The sequence below is a fragment of the Oryx dammah genome, unplaced genomic scaffold (genome assembly GCF_014754425.2).
Source record: "Oryx dammah isolate SB20612 unplaced genomic scaffold, SCBI_Odam_1.1 HiC_scaffold_2, whole genome shotgun sequence".
In the NCBI taxonomy this organism is placed as follows: Eukaryota; Metazoa; Chordata; class Mammalia; order Artiodactyla; family Bovidae; genus Oryx; species Oryx dammah.
In genome coordinates this window covers 148276510-148289742 of record NW_024070186.1, presented here as the reverse complement: position 1 = coordinate 148289742, position 13233 = coordinate 148276510, and positions in this window count along the sequence as shown.

Genomic DNA, 13233 nt, shown 5'->3' with positions numbered 1-13233 from the left:
GGGAAAAAAGTAAATACAGTTTTTCAAGTCTTGATGAGCTGCTATTCACTCCAACAAGTAAATTTGTATAATGAAAACATGCATCAGACTTGACCTCTTACCCTCATGAAGGTACCTAGAAATTCAAAGGAAAGAGAGCAATCTCTTCCAAAGAAAGTAATAGTGGATAGGAGTACCAAAGACATACAACTTCTTTTAGTTTGCAGATGATGCAAACTTAGATTTTCTCTTTAGATTTGTTTTCCAAAAGCAAAAACCCCTAATTAGCAGGCCAAATGCTGTCTAATAAGTCAGCCAGATTTCTCATTTAAGGAAGAACTTGGCAGAAAACTTACTTATACAATAATATCTATCCAGACATGATAAAAAAAAGTAAAACCTCAACAAAGATATTCAGGGACATAAAAAGCATCAACATGAAATACTAAGATATAGACACAGAGCAATTAATCCAAATTATACAGAGATAGTTCAGTAAACAGAATAAACTTAAATAATTTAAGTACTAAAATGGAAGACAGGGGAGAAATTATCTGCCATATAATGGGAACAGAAAGTTGCAAAAGGTATGATCAAAGTAAAAATTCTTGAAAATTAAAATATAGTTGCTAAAGTTAAAGAGTGGAACCAATAGATGAATAAGGGGGAAAAAAGGAGAGAAAATTTCCCAGGGAAAAAAAGAGGTGGGGAGGGAGTGTAAATAAGAGAAAAGTTAAATAAGAGACATATCATCAATCTAGGGGAGTGTTTTTCAATATTTATTCTTCAGATAAATAATTCTTTGTTAATTGCTGGGCATTTATCACTGGTGTTCAGAGGCTTGGAATGACACTCATTGTAAACACATAGAACTTCTCTATGTGTTTCAAATCCTTCCTAGTGGGGAGACTTCTCTGTCAGTTGACACCCACAGATCTAGGAGGTCCATACACAAACTTATATAAGCTCAAGGGGACACACACACACACACACACACAAGTGCATACACATAGAAGGGGCTAGAACAAATATCTGCATCTAGAAACACAATCAAGTGGTAATTCTGAAAAACCCTTCTGCTATAAAAGAATAGATTAAAATATAAATACAGGTTTTTAAATGCATAACTGCTGGTGAGTGAGAAGTTAAAGGAAATTCCTAGGAATACAAAATAACAAATCAATTCCAAAGGCAAGATAGACCTGAGGGTATTTTCCAAACCCAGGAATGCAAAAAATAGTTTTAAATGCAGCTTTAATATGCTAAATAGCACACAATATATATGAGTATAATAATGCAATAATTTTAAGACCTAGAAGTTTATATAAAATTCTTGGCTCCAGTATTTCTCTTCTATCCTATGCTAGAGTACCCCTCAAAGACAGAACATTTTTCCTGAATATTGTTTGAAATTCCCTTATATATTAAAAAAAAAACCCAGCTACCTCTATATCTATGAGATTTATTTACTTATGAGATTTGTAGATATAGTTATATAATGATGCATATCAGTTGACCAAATAATCCATTCAGATTTTTTGTAAGATAGTATGGAAAATCCTGAACGAAGTATTTGGCCAACCTAATAACACACTGTATATTAGTTCCTGAACTAAATTTTGTGTATTCAAAACTCCTAAGCTTCATCCACTTCACAGCAGGAAACTGTCCCTCTCTTGGGTTGTTACAGTGACACAGCGCTCCATTATGTGCCCTGTGGGTTTCCATTCATCAGCTCAGTTCAGTTCAGTCTCTCAGTCGTGTCCAACTCTTCGCGATCCCGTGGACCACAGCACCTCAGGTCTCCCTGTCCATCACCATCTGCCAGAGTTTACACAAACTCATGTCCATAGAGTCGGTGATGCCTTCCAACCATCTCATTCTCTGTCGTCCCCTTCTCCTCCTGCCTTCAATCTTTCCCAGAATCAGGGTCTTTTCAAAAGAGTCAGCTCTTCACATCAGGTGGCCAAAGTATTGGAGATTCAACTTCAACATCAGTCCTTCCAATGAACACCCAGGATTGATCTCCTTTAGGATGGACTATTTGGATCTCCTTGCAGTCCAAGGGACGCTCAAGAGTCTTCTCCAACACCACAGTTCAAAAGCATCAATTCTTCAGTGCTCACCTTTCTTCACAGTCCAACTCTCACGTCCATACGTGACTACTGGAAAAACCATAGCCTTGACTAGACAGACCTTTGTTGGCAAAGTAATGTCTCTCCCTTTTAATATGTTGTCTAGGTTGGTCATAACTTTTCTTCCAAGAGTTAGTGTCTTTTAATTTCATGGCTGCAATCACCATCTGCAGTGATTTTAGAGCCCAGAAAAATAAAGTCTGACACTGTTTCCACTGTTTCCCCATCTATTTGCCGTGAAGTGATGGGACCCGATGCCATGATCTTAGTTTTCTGAATGTTGAGCTTGAAGCCAACTTTTCCACTCTCCTCTTTCACTTTCATCAAGAGGCTCTTTAGTTCTTGGTTCTTTTTCGCTTTCTGCCATAAGGGTGGTGTCATCTGCATATCTATAGATGCACATTTAAATTACAATATTATTGTTATGAGCAATGCTGCTATCGACATTCTGTGACTTGAAAATTGCTGTAAATAATTTGTCATTCTTTCCATGAAAGAATGTGGACTATTTTCTCTCTTCTTGAAACTGAGTTATTCTGTGATGCTTTAACTAATGAAATGTGGGGGAAAGCATACCTTGCTAGTTTCAGATCTAGCTCCAAAGAGGACTTACAGTTTCAGCCTTGTATCATCTAGATACATCAGCCATGTATCATCTAGATCTGAGCTGCAGTGTAGTCAGAAAGTAGCTGACTATCCAGCTGAAAAGATCTAGTAGAGAGGTTCTAGGATCTATGAGGAGAGAAGCTGGAGAGCCCATTCCTCCACGGCCAGCCTCCAACTGCCCCTTTCATGACACCAAGCTTTCATGAAAACTCCAGACAGTCATCAGGTCAATGGGACATCACTGGGTCACAACATTGATGCCACTTGAAGCCAAAGAATCAGTAAACTAAGGCCTTACTGATTGTCACCCCAAAGTATTTAGTTCATAATAAAGTAAATGTTGTTTTAAACTATAGTCTAGGAGGTATTTTGTTATGTAGCAATAGGTTATCAAACCACTCCTGGTATGCTGTGAAAGTGAAAGTGAAGTTGCTCAGTCATGTCTGACTCTTTGAGACCCCATGGACTGTAGCCCACTAGGCTCTTCCATCCATGGGATTCTCCAGGTAAGAATACTGGAGTGGGTTGCCATTTCCTTCTCCAGGGGATCTTCCCAACCCAGGGATTGATCCCCAGTCTCTCACATTGTAGGCAGATGCTTTAGCGTCTGAGCCACTGGAGAATGGACTGTGAATATGTGTTTTACTAAGAAATATAGCTCATTTTAGAAAAGGCAGAGGAATCAGAGATCAAACTGACAACATCTGCTGGATCATCGAAAAAGCAAGAGAGTTCCAGAAAAACATTTATTTCTGCTTTATTGACCATACCAAAGCCTTTGACTGTGTGGACCACAATAAACTGTGGAAAATTCAGAAAGAGATGAAAATACCAGATCACCTGACCTGCTTCTTGAGAAACCTATATGCAGGTCAGAAAGCAAAAGTTAGAACTGGACAGAGAACAACAGACTGGTTTCAAATAAGAAAAGGAGTACATCAAGGCTGTATATTATCACCCTGATTATTTAACTTCTATGCAGAGTACATCATGAGAAACGGTGGGCTGGAAGAAGCACAAGCTACAATCAAGACTGCTGAAAGAAATATCAATAACCTCAGATATGCAGATGACACCCCCACATTTCATTGGTTAAAGCATCACAGAATAACCCAGTTTCAAGAAGAGAGAAAATAGTCCACATTCTTTCATGGAAAGAGTGACAAATTATTTACAGCAATTTTCAAGTCACAGAATGTCGATAGCAGCATTGCTCATAACAATAATATTGTAATTTAAATGTGCATCTATAGATATGCAGATGACACCACCCTTATGGCAGAAAGCGAAAAAGAACCAAGAACTAAAGAGCCTCTTGATGAAAGTGAAAGAGAAGAGTGGAAAAGTTGGCTTCAAGCTCAACATTCAGAAAACTAAGATCATGGCATCGGGTCCCATCACTTCACAGCAAATAGATGGGGAAACAGTGGAAACAGTGTCAGACTTTATTTTTCTAGGCTCTAAAATCACTGCAGATGGTGATTGCAGCCATGAAATTAAAAGACACTTACTCTTGGAAGGAAAGTTTTAACCAACCTAGACAACATATTAAAAGGCAGAGACATTACTGTGCCAACAAAGGTCCATCTAGTCAAGGCTATGGTTTTTCCAGTAGTCACGTATGGATGTGAGAGTTAGACTGTGAAGAAAGGTGAGAGCTGAAGAATTGATACTTTTGAACTGTGGTGTTGGAGAAGACTCTTGAGCGTCCCTTGGACTGCAAGGAGATCCAACCAGTCTATTCTAAAGGAGATCAGTCTTGGGTGTTCATTGGAAGGAATGATGCTAAAGCTGAAACTCCAGTCTTTGGCCATCTCATGCGAAGAGTTGACTCATTGGAAAAGACTCTGATTCTGGGAGGGATTGGGGGCAGGAAGAGAAGGGGACGACAGAGGATGAAATGGCTGGATGGTATCACCAACTCAATGGATGTGAGTTTGAGTGAACTCTGGGAGTTGGTGATGGACAGAGAGGCCTGGCTTGCTGCAATTCATGAGGTCACAAAGAGTTGGACACAACTGAGTGACTGAACCTAACTGAACGGGGAGTTGGTGATGGACAGGGAGACCTGGGGTTGCAAAGAGTCGGACACGACTGAGTGACTGAACTGAACTGATATTTAGCGAAATTTTTGAGTCATAGACTATACACATTCTCAAATTTACAAGGTGATACAATTTTTGTTTTCAAAGTGATTATGCCAAGTTACACTCCCACCAGCAGTATAAGATGGTCAACTTTTCCTATGATTATTCACAATGTATCATTGCTTTTCAGTACAATGCCTCATTCTGCCTTTTTGCCCATTTTAGGTTTAGTTTATTTTTTACAATTTGTAAAAGTTATAGATTTTAAAAATATATCATCTCTTTATAATAATGTTTCTCTATATATCTATCTATATTTTTATATAGATAGATATATAGATAGATATAGATGTGTGTATGTTTCCAAAATGTTTTGAAGAACAGAAGTTCTTACTTTAAATGCACTCAAATTCATAAACATTTTCTTTCACTCTTTACATGTCTTGTACATTTTGTGAGAAATGTATTTCTAATTTAAGGTCAAATATATTTGCCTATATTTTCTTCTAAAAGGTTAGTATTTGTTTTTCATATTGTCTCTAATCTGTCAGCAACCCAATATGTATGTTTTGAGTGTATATGCATGTAGCAATTGATGTGGGTATCAAGTCTTATTTTCTTTTGCAGGATCAGTGATACTAACAGTATTTGCTTCCTTTTCCAATTAGTCATCTATCAAATATCAATACATTTAGTAAGAATATAATCAAGTATCAATATATGCAATATCTGACTTTGGCATCAATATTCTCTTTAGTTTATCTTCCTGTTTACCTATCACCAATACAATACCATCTCTGCTGTATTAGAGAACTCAGGAAATAATAGATATTCAACAAATATTTTTTCAAAAAGTGAATTAATACTGATTTGCAATAAGTTCTGAAATGTGGCAACACGAGACTTCTCACTTCACTCCTCCTTAGGAAACCTTGCCTGATTTTGGGTCTTTGAGCAATCTTATACATTTCAGGTTCAGTTTGTTAATAACTTGAAGTATAATATTGGCTTTACAATCTTAAATATGAAAATCTAATCATTAATCTTCAACATTATAAATATTTTAAAATTATGTTTCATATGCTCTTTTTCCCTAAAATATTTTAAAACAAATCTCAGACACCATTCAGTCTCATCAATACATATTTTGATATTTGTCTTAAAGAAATCTAGACTTCACATATAATGCTATTATCAAGCAAGATGAAATTAAAGCAATTTCTTAATATGATGTTGGGTTGGCCAAAAATGGTTGGCCCTCATTTGAGTTTTTCATAACATCTTATGGAAAAATCTGAAGGAATATCTAAGTCAACCTAATACATACTTCATTTTCAAATTTCCTCAATTGTCTCTCTCTCTCTTTTTTTTTTTTTTTACATCCTCAGTTATTTCAATGAAGTCTCAAACACAGACAACACATTGCTTTTGTCTGCTTAGGTTCTTATGTCTCTGTCTCTTCCTCCATTAAAAAACCATTTTCAAGACCAATTTTTGATTTTTATTTTCAGTTAGTCCAAAGTATTGGGTACCTAAAATGTGTAAGTAAATAGAGAGTGATAATGAAGTTTCAGTTGTTGGACACAGTTGCAAGAACTGAATCAAGGTATTGCTAATAATAGGTTTCATCCTCCAGGATCATAGAAGTGATTGACATTTTTCAAATGGATATAGTGTTTGTTTGATGTCTCATAATTGACAATTCTCATGAGTCTACACCTTCTCATTCCCTCAATTTCTCCCCCCGCCCCCAGCTTCATCTTTTCCTATTAAGGGAATTCTTTAAGTCTCCAGACTATCTGAACCATAAATATACTGACAAGAGACAGCAGCAATGAATAACAACAAAAGCAACTCAAACTTTCTCCAGCTTAATTCCCAGGATATGTCCCAATCACAACCGAGGACTCAAAATATATATGCTTCTTTGTGTGTGTGTGTGAAAGTGAAAGTTACTCAGTTGTGTCTGACTCTTTGTGACTCCATGGACTGTCCATGGAATTCTCCAGGCCAGAATATTGGAGTGGGTAGCCTTTCCCTTCTCCAGGGAATTTTCCCAACCCAGGGATTGAACCCAGGTCTCCCACATTGCAGGCAAATTCTTTACAAGCTGAGCCACCAGGGAAGCCCAAGAACACTGGAGTGGGTAGCCTATACCAACCGAGCTAACAGGGAAGCCCTTTTTTGTGTATACTTGTACTATTTTCAAATTTTATGATAAACATTTAAGCCAATTTAGGAATTAACCATCAAACACTTTCTCTTCAATGAAGCAAAAGGAACAAATTGTTCTTTAAATAAATGAATTATTCCAGAACATTCTGCTATTTGTGATGGTTTTTATTTACACCAAAGCCTGATAACTACTTCAACTAGAATCTGCAGGTTAAAGGACTGATAATTATTATTATTAGATTTCTAGCATCATTGAAATTTGAAAGCTTAAACTGACATGAGCGTGCATCACAATGTTGAATTTCTTAAATGGACATGCTTTTGAGAATATATGATTTTGATTTACTTTGACTTTGAATTATGATTATTTTGATTTTGATTTTGGTTTAAAACCCCATGCTCTTGAACTCAAGAGCCACTTGCGTGTTAATGACACTGCTAAAAATACATGCAAGTTTATCAACTCTTAAGACTTCAGGTCATCCCGCATAGGCCCCATCATTTTGCAATAGAGTCATTTATTTCTTTTCAATTTGAATAGCTTTAATCAGATCAAAATGTTCCCTTTAAAGACTTGTTTTCAATTCAAGGAAAGGATCCAAACTTTCTTTTAGAGGGTCTTTACAATATACCACATTGTAATTTACTTTGCACGAACAAAGTGCACATAATAAAAATACTCAAATTCTATGTTGAAAGTCTAAACACAGTGAACTAGTCCAGAACCTGATAAGAATAATATATTTCTTACTTTTACTTTGATAATACTTGCAATATGTTTTAAACAGCCCACTATATGATATCTATTCAAAACTAACAAATTATACAACTAATCTTGGCATACTCCTTTGTTTTGAGTTGGTTCTTGTGGTTTTCTATACTTTGAAAGCAAGAACTTTGACTAAGTTAACTATTTGCGCATTGACCATAGTTTATGATTACATTTGTGAAATGATTCATTTGAAAAGGGGTGGGAAAAGGCTATTCATAATTTCTCAGGATATGAGGCACAATCCAGGACTATCCTGACTATACTGGCATGTATAGGCATTCTACTTATAAAGGCATTTTGTAGGATATTAATAAATATTCCAAAGACTATTCCAAATTCCAAATTTCGCCTTTGTTAAACACTTGAGCAGTTTTCTCCTAAAAACTCACTTAATTGATTCTCTGTAATAAATATTATTTTTTTTAAGGTTTAAAATCTGTTTTTAATACATAATGTTAACTTTTGGTTTATTTGTTAAACTTAGTTTACCCTCCCTGGAATCACTAAAATGAAAGTGACTGTGATGATTAAGCTATAAGATTCAATGTGTTTTCCTTTTCCTCCAGTGAAAACTATTTCTATTTAAAATAGTTTACATATAAGAATTAATGGAAGAATTATGGGAATATCACTCCCTGGCCAGACCATAAACATTCCACATAATCATGTTAAATAACTGTTGTAAGAAGCTAAACAGTTGTATAGTCCACATTTTGAGAATTGACAGCAGCCACTCAACATATAATGATGGAAACTACTGTATTCAAAGCACAAAAAGAAGTAGATGGAAATAAAATATCAAGCCCCAACCACAAAATAATTATAATCTTATTGAAGTTGAAGGCATGCTTACAACAACAACAAGAACAGGAACAACAAAGTAATATGAAACAATGGATAACAATCGAAAAAATAAACACCAGAAAAGAGTTCCCTGTGTGGGTTGGGGTAATCATGGACCTGATGACTTGAAGATGGTCCTGAAGAATTGTAAGGTTTAAAATAGAAGATGTTTTAAAGCGTAAAGATCAAAAGCATAAAAGTTGCATTTTAAAGTGTCAGTAAAACATGATCTTAAAAATACCCAGGCAACGAGTTTGAAACCTTTTGGGTTAATCTTCTATAAAGAAGAAAACTTGCCTCGCAGCAAGGCAGATATACTCAAAAGTTGCTCTGGAAAGAAGACTCCTCCAATTAAATAAATAAATAAGACTTTAAACAGTGAAAAAACAGAAAGACTTTCCTAGCAGTCCAGTCGTTAAGACAGTATGCTTCCCCTGCAGGGAATGCAGGTTTAATCCCTGATTGGGAACTAAGATTCCATGTGCTGTGGCCAAAAAATTTAAAAATAGCAAATAAATTTTTTAAAGTTAGCAAAAAGAGTTATTGTACCAAAGTGTGTGTCATATCATAACTCTCAACCTTTGTTTACTTGTCTTAGGTCTTTTTTCCTTCTTATTAAAAAATAAATATTCGGTGTTTGATATGAATCACTGAAAAGATGGAGTAGTGGGATTACACTTATTGTGTGTACTCATAGTCATTGCTGTTTCTTTGCATGCAAAATTATTTCCTACTTTTCATCTTTAATGATACTTGCTTTGGTATTATTAGATATTAAGAAGAGAATATGTAGTTATTAATGCAATTGTACCCTGCTGGTGAAATACAATTATGTTAATATGTTATTCTTATAAAAATTTACCTCTTACTTACAATATTGTAATCTAAATCAATAGTATGTTAACTGCTATGTTTAATACTTATTAGATATTATTACAATTATAAAGCATTATTGTATTAAATAGTATTTAACACCTTTCATTACTATGTAATAATATTACATCTTATATAAATGTCATTTAATTACATCAATATTAATAAATATTATTTTCATTATTAGGTGAAGTGAAAGTCACTCAGTTGTGTCTGACTCTTTGTGACCCCATGGACTATACAGTCTGTGGAATTCTCCAGGCCAGAATACTGGAGTGGTAGCCTTTCCCTTCTCCAGTGGATCTTCCCAACCCAGGGATCAAACCCAGGTCTCCCGCATTGCAGGCAAATTCTTTATCAGCTAAGCCACAAAGGAAGCTCAAGAATCCTGGAATGAGTACCCTATTCCTTCTCCAGCGGATCTTCCCAACCCAGGAATCAATCCAGGGTCTCCTGCAATGGAGGTGAATTCTTTACCAACTGAGCTATCAGGGAAACTGGCATTTTAATAAAGTCAGAAAATCAGTTTGTAGCACTTATTCAAGCTTCCAATTTGATCAAATAAGGATATTTAATTTGTACTCATAGCTTCTGCAAAAGGATAAAAACCTGTTGCCTGGGAGCTCTGGTAATGGGTCCCCAAATCAATATGACAGCAACAAAGATTATGTATATTGACATAAATAGAAAACTTTCAGAAGAAATAATTTGTATAACCATTCATCATTGGTATTTATTAGAGGACCCTGACAAGCTGTAGTCCATAGGGTCTCAGAGTTGGACATGACTGAAGTGACTTAACATTTATTAGAGTACAAATATTTTTTAAAAACTTTTTGAACTCATGATATATAAACTAAAATATATGTAATAAACTCTGAACATTTATAAAATACTTATATTAATCACATATTCTTTATATAAATGTTGGTTCTAGAAAATGTAACAACAAAAAACCTTTGTATTCTATTACAAGTTAATCACTAAAGTGTTGCTGCCTATAAGTTGAATTATACATAATCACCCATCTTTGGGAATCCTGCCTCCCATGTAATAAGTGGTAAGCTAAAGTACCTTTGTTTAGGTCACAGGGAACATCCTTACCAGTCCCACCTGTGAATGACTGCAGGAAGGAGGAAATAAACAGATTCCCTCTGGGGTCTGACTAGAATCAGGACTTCACTTCCTCCTCTCTAGTATTAAAGAAGCTTGGATTCTAACTCGGGGAAGATGGTTCTTTTAAACATTAGTCCACCATCTTCTTGGTATGCTATGTTTCTGAATAAGGTCTCTATTCTTTTCCCCAACATCTTGTCTCTTTATTATTGGCCTGTCATGCAGAGAACAGCATGAACTTAAACTCAGTAACAAATATATCAGCAAAAATGTCTACTCTAAAGAAACACAATTGTCCATTTGAGATAGTTCTTTTTATAAATAATCATATAACTGATCATATAACTGATACCAAATAAGAGAGTAGAATCCAGGATGCCACAACTCATTTGAATATTTTCCAAAATGTGCAAGATAATATTCTAAACTCTGGAAGGTTATTAAACTAGAGACAGTGTCATGCAATCTCAAAACCAACAAGCAAATGCAGATTCTCCTCTCTTTTTGTGCCCAGCATGCACAATATACCTAATGCTACCATCTGCTGTAAAATATATGAAAGTCAAAGAGGAATAAAATGATGGAAGATCTAAGCTACACTTTCTCTACATGACACTTTAAATATTTATCCCAATTACTTCTCACAACCACCTTTAGAACGATACATTGCAATCCCTGTGGTACAAATAAGAATACTGAGATTCACAGATTCAAGTCACAACCTTAAAATAGCAAAATTGAAATTTTAACTGAATGGTCTGATTTTAAAAGTCCGTCTTGTACCCACTGAGTCAGAAGTTATACATTACTCTTTAGTAAAGTATTTAGCTTAAGATTCAATATTTTGTTTTCTTCTTTAGAGAGAGGGATCAGTGTCATCCTATTGAATAGCAAAGTTAATAAAATAAAAATAAAACAGACCATGTGGTTAAATTCTGATTTTGATGTTTTAACTTTGTAACCTGAATCTGTGAATATCAGTATGTAAGAGCGATGTCTTCCAATCAGATTCAAGAAGGCTTCCCTGACGCTCCAGTGGATAAAGAGTCTGACTGCGATGCTGGAGACACAGGAGACCCAGGGTTGATTCCCTGGAGGAAGAAAATGGCAACTCAGTCCAGTATTCTTGCCTAAAAGATCTCATGGACAGAGGCGGCTGGCAAGCTATCATCCAGAGCGTCACAGAGTCAGACATGACAGAGTGGTTACACGTGCACAGGTAAAGGATTCATATTTGTTTTTAACTTTTTAAAATACTTGAGTTAGGAAATAAATATCACACTCACAATCACATAATTTTAAGAAAGTTTATGGGCAATGACATTAAACAAAGGTGTGGACTAACTACAGGAGAACCTCAAAGGTAGCTAAGCTCACAACAGTGAAGTTGTTAGCAAGCCCCAACTAAAAGCAGGGACAGGTTACAGAAACCTGAAGAAGGGTTGCCAAAAGCAAACTGCTTTGAGAGGAGTAGTGACCTGTGCCTGGAGGCAACCCCGCAGGAGGGCATCCAAGAGTTTTATCTAAACCCTAAGCTTACCCTCTTTCTTCCCTCTGATGGTCCCCTGGTACTCACTTGATCATAAACTCTATGCAAAAATGTTAGGTGATTGAGTGCCAGCAAAGTAATACCCACTTGGTTTGATTAGTAGAAAGACAATTTTCAGAACAAAGAGAGTGTACACACTATTTCACATGATGATATAGCACATTTTTGCTTATTTGTGGAAAATTCATTTTGTGAAAATATTGAAAAAAAAAAAAAAACGCTATACTTTGAAAGGAAGACACCACTATGGTAAATAGTTTAGAGTAAGCTAGACACTGAAGGAAAAGTAAAGGAAGAGCATGATAGAGACAAAGACTAGAAAAAGCCCATCATGGCTAATGAAGAAACAGAAATATCACTCAAATTACTTTAAGGAAAAAAAGGGAGATTTTAATTAAGTTAAGGAAGAAGATCAGGAAGGGTCTTGGTTTTATACTGTTATTGCTAGAGGTTATCCAACATTTAAATATATGAAACAATCAATAAAAGAACCATTGTATGAAAAACACTAGTGTCTCTACTAGACAATTATCTCTACTAGAAACACAGTATATACTCTGATCACTCCAACCACATACCACTGAGATATAGTCTACCAAAGGCTGAAAAAGAGTAAAAGAAGCAAAGAGAGCTTGAAGAAGGGATGTGTGTAGAGAAAAACAACATATTTACCATAGGTCACGAACTGTGTTCCTAAAAGTTACTTGTGAGATAAGAGAGTTAGAGTTGGTCTATGTAGGTTCATAGGACTTAAATTGGGAGATTTAGAGGGTCCATTATTGACTAAATTATCTGAAGAAATGACGCTTTTAAAATCTGGTGCTGGAGAAGACTCTTGAGAGTCCCTTGGAGTGCAAGGAAATCAAACCAGTTAATTCTAAAGGAAATCAACCTTGAATATTTATTGGAAGGACTAATGCTGAAACTGAAGCTCCAGCACTTTGGCTCCCTGAGGTGAAGAGCCGACCTATTGGAAAAGACCCTGATGCAGGAAAAGATTGAGGGCATGAGAAGGGGGTGAAAGAGGATAAGATGGTTGGAGGTAATCATCCACTCAATGGACATGAGTTTGAGCAAACTTCAGAATTGACAATGGAT